The 8,427-nt window shown below is 53.6% G+C and overlaps 1 protein-coding gene across 3 annotated transcripts in view; it reads left to right on the top strand.

The window, feature by feature from the left end:
* The first annotated feature begins 4,664 nt into the window (after positions 1–4,664).
* KCTD15 (potassium channel tetramerization domain containing 15) overlaps positions 4,665–8,427 on the top strand; it is a 78,948-nt gene continuing 75,185 nt past the window's right edge. Inside the window, exon 1 of one of the 3 annotated variants that reach the window (XM_070760663.1) lies at positions 4,665–4,855. The gene's annotated coding sequence lies outside the window, so the exon portion shown is untranslated. Of the gene's footprint in view, positions 4,856–6,104; positions 6,277–8,427 lie in introns of those variants that run through there. The other 2 variants (XM_070760665.1, XM_070760664.1) reach the window with 2 other exon arrangements.

Here is an 8,427-nt window from a genome sequence, read left to right as displayed (position 1 = left end):
CCAAAGCACCAGAGAGTAGAAACGATGGGTGGAAACTAACCAAGGAAAGAAGCAAGATTTAAGAATTAAGGAGAAACTTCCTGAGAGTGAGGATAATTAACCAGTGGAACAGATTGCCACCAGAAGTGCAGATTTTAAAGAAGACTGGATATCACTTGTCTGAAATCGTATAGGGCAGTGATGGCGAACGTTTTTTGGTTTGCATGCCAAAAGGGTGTGCGTGGGTGTGCTAGCATGTGTGCACATGCCTACACCCATTCCTTGCCTCCCTCATGCGCAATCCCCTCCCGTGCTGCCCCCTGCACATGAACACAGGCCTTACTGTGTAAGTGAAGCCTGGTAGGTGAAATAAATGCCCAAACGGGCAAACTGGAAGTTCGGAAAACACACTTCCGGTTTGCTCATTGTGCTATTTTTTGTACTCAGGGGCTTCAGGAAGCTTCCCTGAACCCTCTTTATTGCAAAAAAAAAACCAGCAGAACAGCAAACCAGAAGTGCATTTTTTTAAACTTGTGGTTTGTGCATTAGCCTTTTTTTTTTTTTGGCCTCTTAGAAGCATCCGGAGGGCGAAACGGCCTTCCCAAAGGCTAAAAATCAGCTGGCCAGTGCGCGTATGTGCACTAGAGCTGATAAACGGCAAAGTCTCACATGCCCTCCGATATGGCTCCATGGGTTCTCCACAATGGGTATAGGCAGGGGTGGGCAGCACGTAGGATGGGGTGGAACACAGCTGATCGGTGGCTGTCACTTCCTGGATTATCGGTCTTGGCTCAGCTCTCCTGTTTGCAGCATCTGCGCTCCTTGCTTTTTTCCTCTTTCCTCCTTCCTGGCCTTGGACGAGCTTCCCTCTCTCCTGCCCAGCTCCCTCCAGCCTCACACAGCCACCTCCCACCTGAGGTGCAAGCAGAAGGCGTGGGTGGAAGCGGCGCTGGCAGCATTTATGCTTCTGGCAGCACCCGTTCACCCAGCTACCCAGCCTGAGGCGGGGGGGGTGACCCAGGAAGGAGAGCGCGGAAAATGTGAAGCAAATTGTCACCCCAGCAAGTGACACTGGGAAGGTTGTAAGTCGAGGACTTAACAGTTCACGTGAAAACAGCTTCCTCTGACCCATGGAGGCCCTCTGGAGGCTGTAAACGGCCTGTTTCCCAACTTCTGGTGGGCCCAGTAGGCTCACGTTTTGCCCACCCCAGGCTCCAAAAGCTTCTGTGGAGCCAGGGGAGGGTAAAAATGCCCTCCCCCATCCCCTCAGAGGCTCTCTGGAAGCCAAAAACACCCACCCAGAGCCTCTGTGCAAGGCAAAAATCAGCTGGCTGGCACACACATGCACATTGGAGCTGAGCTAGGGCAACCTGTGGCACCCGTACCATAGGTTCATATAGGGTCTATTGCTTGAGCAGGAGGATGGACTAGCCCAGGGGTCTCCAACTTTGGCAGCTTTAAGACTTGTGGACTTCAAATCCCAGCTTTCCTGGCTGAGGAATTCTGGGAGTTGAAGTTCACAAGGCTTAAAGTTGCCAAGACCCCTGGGCTAGAAGACCCCCAAGGTTTCTTCCAGCTCTACTCTGATTGATTGAACTCCTTAATTACCCACTGCTAAAGGAGGTTCCCCCCCCCCCTGCTGGCGTAGAAATTGATGTTTACAAATAGCTCTGCAGATCCAGATTTGCCCCAGAACTGTATCGGGAAAGTTCCCTTGCTTGCAGCCTAGAATGGCAAAAATGCCCCAAAATCTCAAGATGTTCCTGATGGATGCAGTAAAAACAGGCAGGGCATCCTGACCCGGATAGATCTCTATCCAATGACCTACTTCTCTTTGTCTTCTTCTTCTTCTTTTCCCTCCCACTTCAGAAGCTGAGCTAAAAAAAAAATCCATAAATTAAGGAAATTAACTGATGGAGCCTCTGGCATCTTTGTAAGCTATTTAAATCTTTAAATTTACAACATCTTCTGCATATATCAAGTAATTGAACTAACTGCAGGGATGTAACTTTAATGAGAAAATTTCCCTCTTCTCCTGCAGCTTGCGTTTGGGAAATAAATAAATAAACTCCCCTTGGGGAGAAAAGTTTCTGCATTACTTCTTAAGGAAGCAGTTGGAGGCTTTGTCTGTCGGTGGGGCCATTCCCCAGGTTCCAACAACTGTCAGAAAAACTTCAGGGAGTCCCACCGTGAAGGCCTCTCGTTTTGTAGTGAATGTTAGGAGGCCCTTCGGTTTTTCTTAACCCTGTGGGTCCGTTGACCTCTTGCATCAAAGGCGATCAAAGAATGACGTAACTTTTCTGCCGTTTCTCCTCTGTCCATAGTAGGCAGTTCAACTGCAAGATTAACCTCTAGGATTGTAAGGTGAAATTTAATCCTGCTTGGGTTCCCTTGAGAACAAACGTATTTATCAGGACTTTATCTAAATGTGGATGATTTTCTACATAGCTTTTAAACCAAGGATATACAGAGAACCCTTCAGAGGCTGTGGGTGGTCCATCACTGGGATGTTTGCTTTGTTTTTTTAAAGAGGAGACTGGACAGCCCCTGGTCTCAAATTGTGTAATGTTTCCTGGACTACAAAACTTCCAAGGTCCCTTTCAGCTCTATTCTGAATGATTGACTGAAAAGTACCTGTCAAGGTTCCAGGTAGTTTCCAAACAATGGTGGGCTGCTAAGATGGAACAGTGACGTGTGCTTGCTTCCGCGCGCACTTTCGATACCTGTCCAGGTGCAGTAACATAATTGTGCTGAACTCCGCTAGCACTCAGAGCCAAAGGGGCAAGCATACATCACTGGTCCACCTTAGAAGCCCACCTCTGCATCCAAACTGAATCAGACTCCGTGTCAAAATACTCTTCAAAATTCCAATTTATTGCCGGAGCCATCCTGGCACCCACACTGGGAAAACTGAACCTGAGTTTCCCACCCAGTTGAAAGTTCGCATCCCTTGCCCCCCCTGCAAACGTGTCACGTTGCCCACTCAGATTGTGCCAGCGTGGCCAGTCCTCCTTCCACTTCCGCCCAGGTGGGTGGGCATAGGATGGCCTTGAACCACTCAGAAGAATGCTTTATAGCTACATTTGTTCCCTTATGAAAATCACTTTTCCCAAGTCCCCATAAACATCAGGTCTCCTATAGATAGTGTGGCAAGACGTTGATTTACCCCCAACTTCTGCACTGGCTTTTCAGTATCTACATATACTGGTAGATCAGATATATAAGTAGCAATAAACCATAAGGATACCAGGCCTTTGTGATTAAGCATGTTTGGTACTTATGCCACCACTACAAGAACTACAAGAACCAAGAGAAATATTACAATAATGGCATTATTTCAACTCCCACCCTCAAAACGTCGCTACAGAGCACTGCACACCAAGACAACTAGACACAAGAAAAGTTTTTTCCCAAACACCATCACTCTGCTAAACCAGTAATCCCCTCACTACTGTCAAACTATTTACTAAGTCTGCACTATTACTACTAGTTTTTTCTCATTCCCATCACCCTTTTCCTCCCACTTATGACTGTATGACTGTAACATTGCTTGAAATCTTAAGTATTTTTGTTAATATTGTCTCTTCATTGCTTATTTAACCCCTATGACAATCAATAAGTATTTTTACCTCATGATTCTTGATGAATGTCTCTTCTTTTATGAACCCTGAGAGCATCTGCACAGTTGCACTTGGCCAATAAAGAATTCTATTCTATTCTTTCTATTTCATTCTATAAAGGTGCTTTTTCAAAAGGAAGTGAACTTTCTGAGTTTTCTTTGAAGACTTTTCGCTTCTCATCCAAAGAAGCTTCCTCAGCTCTGCAAGGAATATCAATCTTTCCATTCTTCACCCATCCAGTCAGAGCTGAAGAAGCTTCTTTGGATGAAAAGTGAAGAGTCTTCAAGGGAAAACCAAGAAAGTCTCTTGAAAGAAAGACATATTTGGGTCAATAGTTGCATGAGGGAGAACCTACAGAGACAGTGGCAGTAAAGCATTCATTCCGGTGCCATATTTATTTTCAGGGCGCGTGTTAACATACTGAAATGGAAAGGGGGAGTTTAGGATACGGCTAAAGCTCCTCTAAGGGGAAACCCGAACGATTCAGTTTCAAACGGCAAAAGGCGGCCTGCTCGGGGCCCGGAGAAGGGTGGGAACGGGGGCCCGTCGAGCAGCCCGCCCGGCGCGGAGGAGCAGCTGGCGGGGCAGGGAGGGAGACGCGGCCCGATGGGGCGCCTCAGCCGTCGCTCGCGGCGAGGCAGGGCCGACGGCCCCCTCAGGGACTCGCAAGCTGGCGCCCCGGCCTGGGAGAGCCGGCTGGAAGACCCCCGAGGCGGCGCTCGCCAGCCAGGCCGCGGCAGAGCCGGGGGCGCGGGGAGAGGCCGGGCAAGCCGAGGCGGGCCGGGCAGGGCCCCCGGCAGCTGCCTTCGCCGAGCCCGTCTTGGAAACGGCGCCTCTGGCCCGCGGCGGCCGGCGCTTCCCTCCTCCAATGGCGGGGGCCCAGCCGCGCACGTCAGCCTCGCCTCGCCAGGGCCCGCGGCGCCCTCGGCGTTGTTCCCGCGCGGGTTCGGGGGCGGGAGGAGAGGCGGGCGGGTGAGGCGCGCAGGAGAGCCGGCCGAGGGAAGCGCCAAACTTGAGATCCGCCTCATCAACAAGTGCCCCTCGCGCGCCGCCCTCCGCCGGCTGAGGAGCCGCTGCGCGCCCGCCTTCCTCGCCTGGATGCCGGCTGCAGCTGCGCCAGGACCCGGCGGCGCGGCGATGGCTCGAATCAGCCCCGCCGTTTTGCCGCCCGCCCGCGGGGGCCGGAGGGATGTGGCCGCCGTGGCCTGACGCCGTCGAGGCAGCGGGGACGCTCGGACCGTTAGCGGGCACGGAAAGTAAGTCCCGCGGGGAGAGAGCGGGGCCGCTCCGAAGAGCCGGAGGGGAAGGATGCCCCGGTTTCCCGGGCAGGGGCGGTGAGCGCTCGGAAGGGGCATAGCCCGGAGCGAGACTCGGCCTCGCCGTGGCTGCTGCCCGCCTGCTTCTCTCTCCCTCCTTCCCCGCGGCGCTTGGCGAGCGGAGAGGCGGCCGCCTCGCCTGCCGCTCCGCTCTGCCTCCCTCCCTCCCTCCGCAGACCCAGAGACAAAACAAACAGAAAGGAGGCGCGGAGCGGGGGGAGCCGCCTGGCAGAGCGCTCGCAGCCAGCGGGCGGCGGGGGACAAAAAGCAGGCCAGCGCCCGGCTCCAGCCTCTCCGGGGCCGACGACCGAGCGGAGCAGCGGCGGGGACGGCTCGCAGCCAGGGTGGGGGAGGCGGGGCGCAAATCGCCGGCTCGTCCCGTTCTGCGGCGCACACAAGGTAACTAGGCGAGCCAGCCCGGCTGCGGCCGCGGCGCTTCCTTTTGCCTGTCTGGCGCGCGCGCCCATCCATCTGGCCGGCGCGACGGGGACACGCGCGGCTTGCGCGGGATGGGGGTGGGCTCCGTGGAAGCCCCGCTTGGCTGGCCCGCCGGGGTGGGAGGACGGAAGGAAGGAAGGATGGGGGGGCCGCCGGCGCCGCTCTCCTGCGGGCTCCGCGCGCGGGCACCTCTCCGCCTCTTGTCTCGGCCGCGCCACGGCTCCGCTTGGGAGGCGCGCGCCCGCCGCCTTTTCCCCCGGAGCCGGTTGCTCGGAAGGGGCAAAAGCCGCCGCCGTGTGAAGAACACGATGCCCGCCTCGGCCTTGGCTCCTCCGCCGCCGCCCTGGGGGACGTGGCTCACACCGGCCGCTTAGCCTAGGCGTCCGGCCGGCTTGCTCTGCAACCTTACATGGTAGGGGCGAGGGAGTGGGGGGGCGGGCCGGGGCGGGCGGAAGGCCGGCGAGGCCCGCTCGGGGCCGGGAGGGATGACAATGGGACCGAAAGGCCGCGAGAGCCGCCGGGCAGGAGTCTGGCGCCAAGCGGGGGTCGGCGGGTGAGGGGGAGGCTGCTCTGCCCTCCCCGCTCCGTCCTTGCCGGCAGCTCGTCCGGGCGCCATGTTGGGCTTCTTTCCCCCCCCCCCGGGGTGGTGGTGAGGGGGGAGGCGGGTCGCCCGGCCTGGCCGCTCGGCCCTTTTCTGGGAGCGCAGCACGAAGGCTCCCGGGCGGGGATGGATGGCTCGCTCGCACGCGACCCCAGCTGGCCGGCGCTCCGTTGCAGTCCAGACGGGGCCGAGGCGGGGAGGATGGCGGGAAGTTCGACGCGCCGAGAAAGTTTCTGAGGGGAAGAGCTCCGCGGAGAGAGCCGCGCCGGCCGAGACGAAAAGCCCACCCGGGACCCGCTCTCGTTCCTCTGCCGCTGCCCAGGTTCGCCCCCGCCGGGCGTGAAGGCATCCCGGTGGCGGGCGAAGGATGGAGGCGACGCCTTCCGCCGCGGGGTCCCGGAGTCGTGAGGGGAGGCGGGGGCTGCACTGCAGGGGTGGCTGGAAATTGGTCCGGGCGGCTGTTGGCGCAGAATTCATTTGGCGCCTTAATAAAATGGGACACCCAGGAATAAATTGCACGAGTGGTTAAGAGCGCTGCTTTGAATTGTCGTCGTTAATCCAGGCAACAATAAACTTTGGAAGCAGAAGCGTTTTTATCTCCTTAATTAGCCTGGCTTCCCATCTGTAGCCTGCAAGACTGGGAGGCCTGGGCTGAAACTTTGCTCCTCCTTTTGGGTTGCAGTTGCAGATGCAGATATAGAATAGAGTAGAATAGAATAGAATTCCTTATTGGCCAAGTGTGATTGGGCGCACAAGGAATTTGTCTTTGGTGCAGTTGCTCTCAGTGTCCCTAAAAGAAAAGATACATTGGTCAAGAATCAGGAGGTAAAAACAGTTAATGATTGTCATAGGGGTCAAATAAGCAATGAGGAAACAGTCAATATTAAAAAAAAATCTTAAGGATACAAGCAACAAGATACAGTCATAAATGGAAGGAAATGTGTGATAGGAATGATGACAAAAACTACTAGTAATAGTAGTGCAGACTTAGTAAATAGTTTGACAGTGTTGAGGGAATTATTTGTTTAGCAGAGTGATGGTGTTGAGGGAAAAACTCCTTATGTCTAGTTGTTGGGTGTGCAGTGCTCTGTAGTGACATTTTGAGAGTAGGAGTTGAAACACTTTATGTCCAGGATGTGAGGGGTCAGTCAATATTTTCCCCACCCTCTTTTTGACTCGTGCAGTATACAGGTCCTCAATGGAAGGCAGGTTGGCAGCAATTGTTTTTTCCTGCCGTTCTGGTTTTTTTTGTCTGGTTTATTTGTCTTGGTCTTCTTTTTCGCCCCCCCCCCCTTGGGGGCTCTTTCTCTGGTTTATCTTCTCCCTTCAGTTCTGCCCTCCACAAGCTCCCCCCCCCTCCATGGCTCCTGTGTCGTTGCCCCCCCCCCCTCAGGTTGTGAGTAGGTGGATGAAAATGTCATCCACCCCAACTTCCTTTTTTGCACTTTTCAATTCCCCCCCCCCCGAAAAGTAGGAAATCATCTGAAACTTGTATTGAAGAATAAGTGGGCTTTGAGGGAGGTTGGGGATGGGGATGGAGGCAAGGAAGAGAGTCAGGCAGACAATACCCTGGAAATTTCTGCAGCCTTTCCTCCCCACTATTGTCCCCCCTAGGGTGTTTGCCCTGGGCACAGAGGAGAATGGAGCTTGCACAACTGCCTTCTGTTACCTTTTATGGATAAAAATGAAAAGTATCCCAGAGACGCAGCTATGTGGAGAAACAATTCTGGTAAACTCATCTCAAGCTGTAGCAGCCTAGCTAGTTTAATCACCCCTAGAGAGCTGAACAACTGTGAGCTCAATGGGACACAAAATCATTTTGTGTGTAAATGAGCATGGGATGGCGCTTATTTCACTTTTCATGGGCAAATAGATTTTACAAGCAGCGCGTTGGCAGTCAGCGCAGGAAAGCAGGGAGGGAGGGCGGGAAAGATCCCAGTGAGCCTTGCCAGATGTACACATCGGCTCCACTTGGGAAACTTCCCACCTTAATGCAAAGGTGCCGTCCAGAGTTGCATATTATTCTTGGCCTGGTTGATGTGGGGAGAAGTAATATACCTTCAGCAGGTTGACCCAACCTTTTTTTCTCCAGGTTTCTCCAGATTTGAAACTTGGTCTGTGTGTACCCCTCACTACCCTTAATGTTTTCCTACCTGGAAACAACTTTCTTGAGTTGTTATTTTAAGAATTATTTGAATGCCCAATTATAAGTAATGCTTGGGTAATGTGCCGTTTTAAGGACGATACAATAAATAGCATGTCTATAATTCAAAGCATGCTGTCCCATTTCTGTGACAGCAGTGTTGAGCATTTTCGCACCCATCTTTTTAAATTTGGGTCTTACTTTTAGAATCATATTTGTTAGGTTTGACTCCCCTTTTCTTGCCTTTTCTTTTCTCCTGCTGTTCGAGACAGAAATAATTCACAAGAGGGATTTCAGGAAATCCTACTAGGGAATAATATATTTTTCTGG

Source organism: Erythrolamprus reginae, chromosome 9, assembly GCF_031021105.1.
Source record: "Erythrolamprus reginae isolate rEryReg1 chromosome 9, rEryReg1.hap1, whole genome shotgun sequence".
In the NCBI taxonomy this organism is placed as follows: Eukaryota; Metazoa; Chordata; class Lepidosauria; order Squamata; family Dipsadidae; genus Erythrolamprus; species Erythrolamprus reginae.
This window is presented reverse-complemented; position numbering and strand designations above follow the sequence as displayed.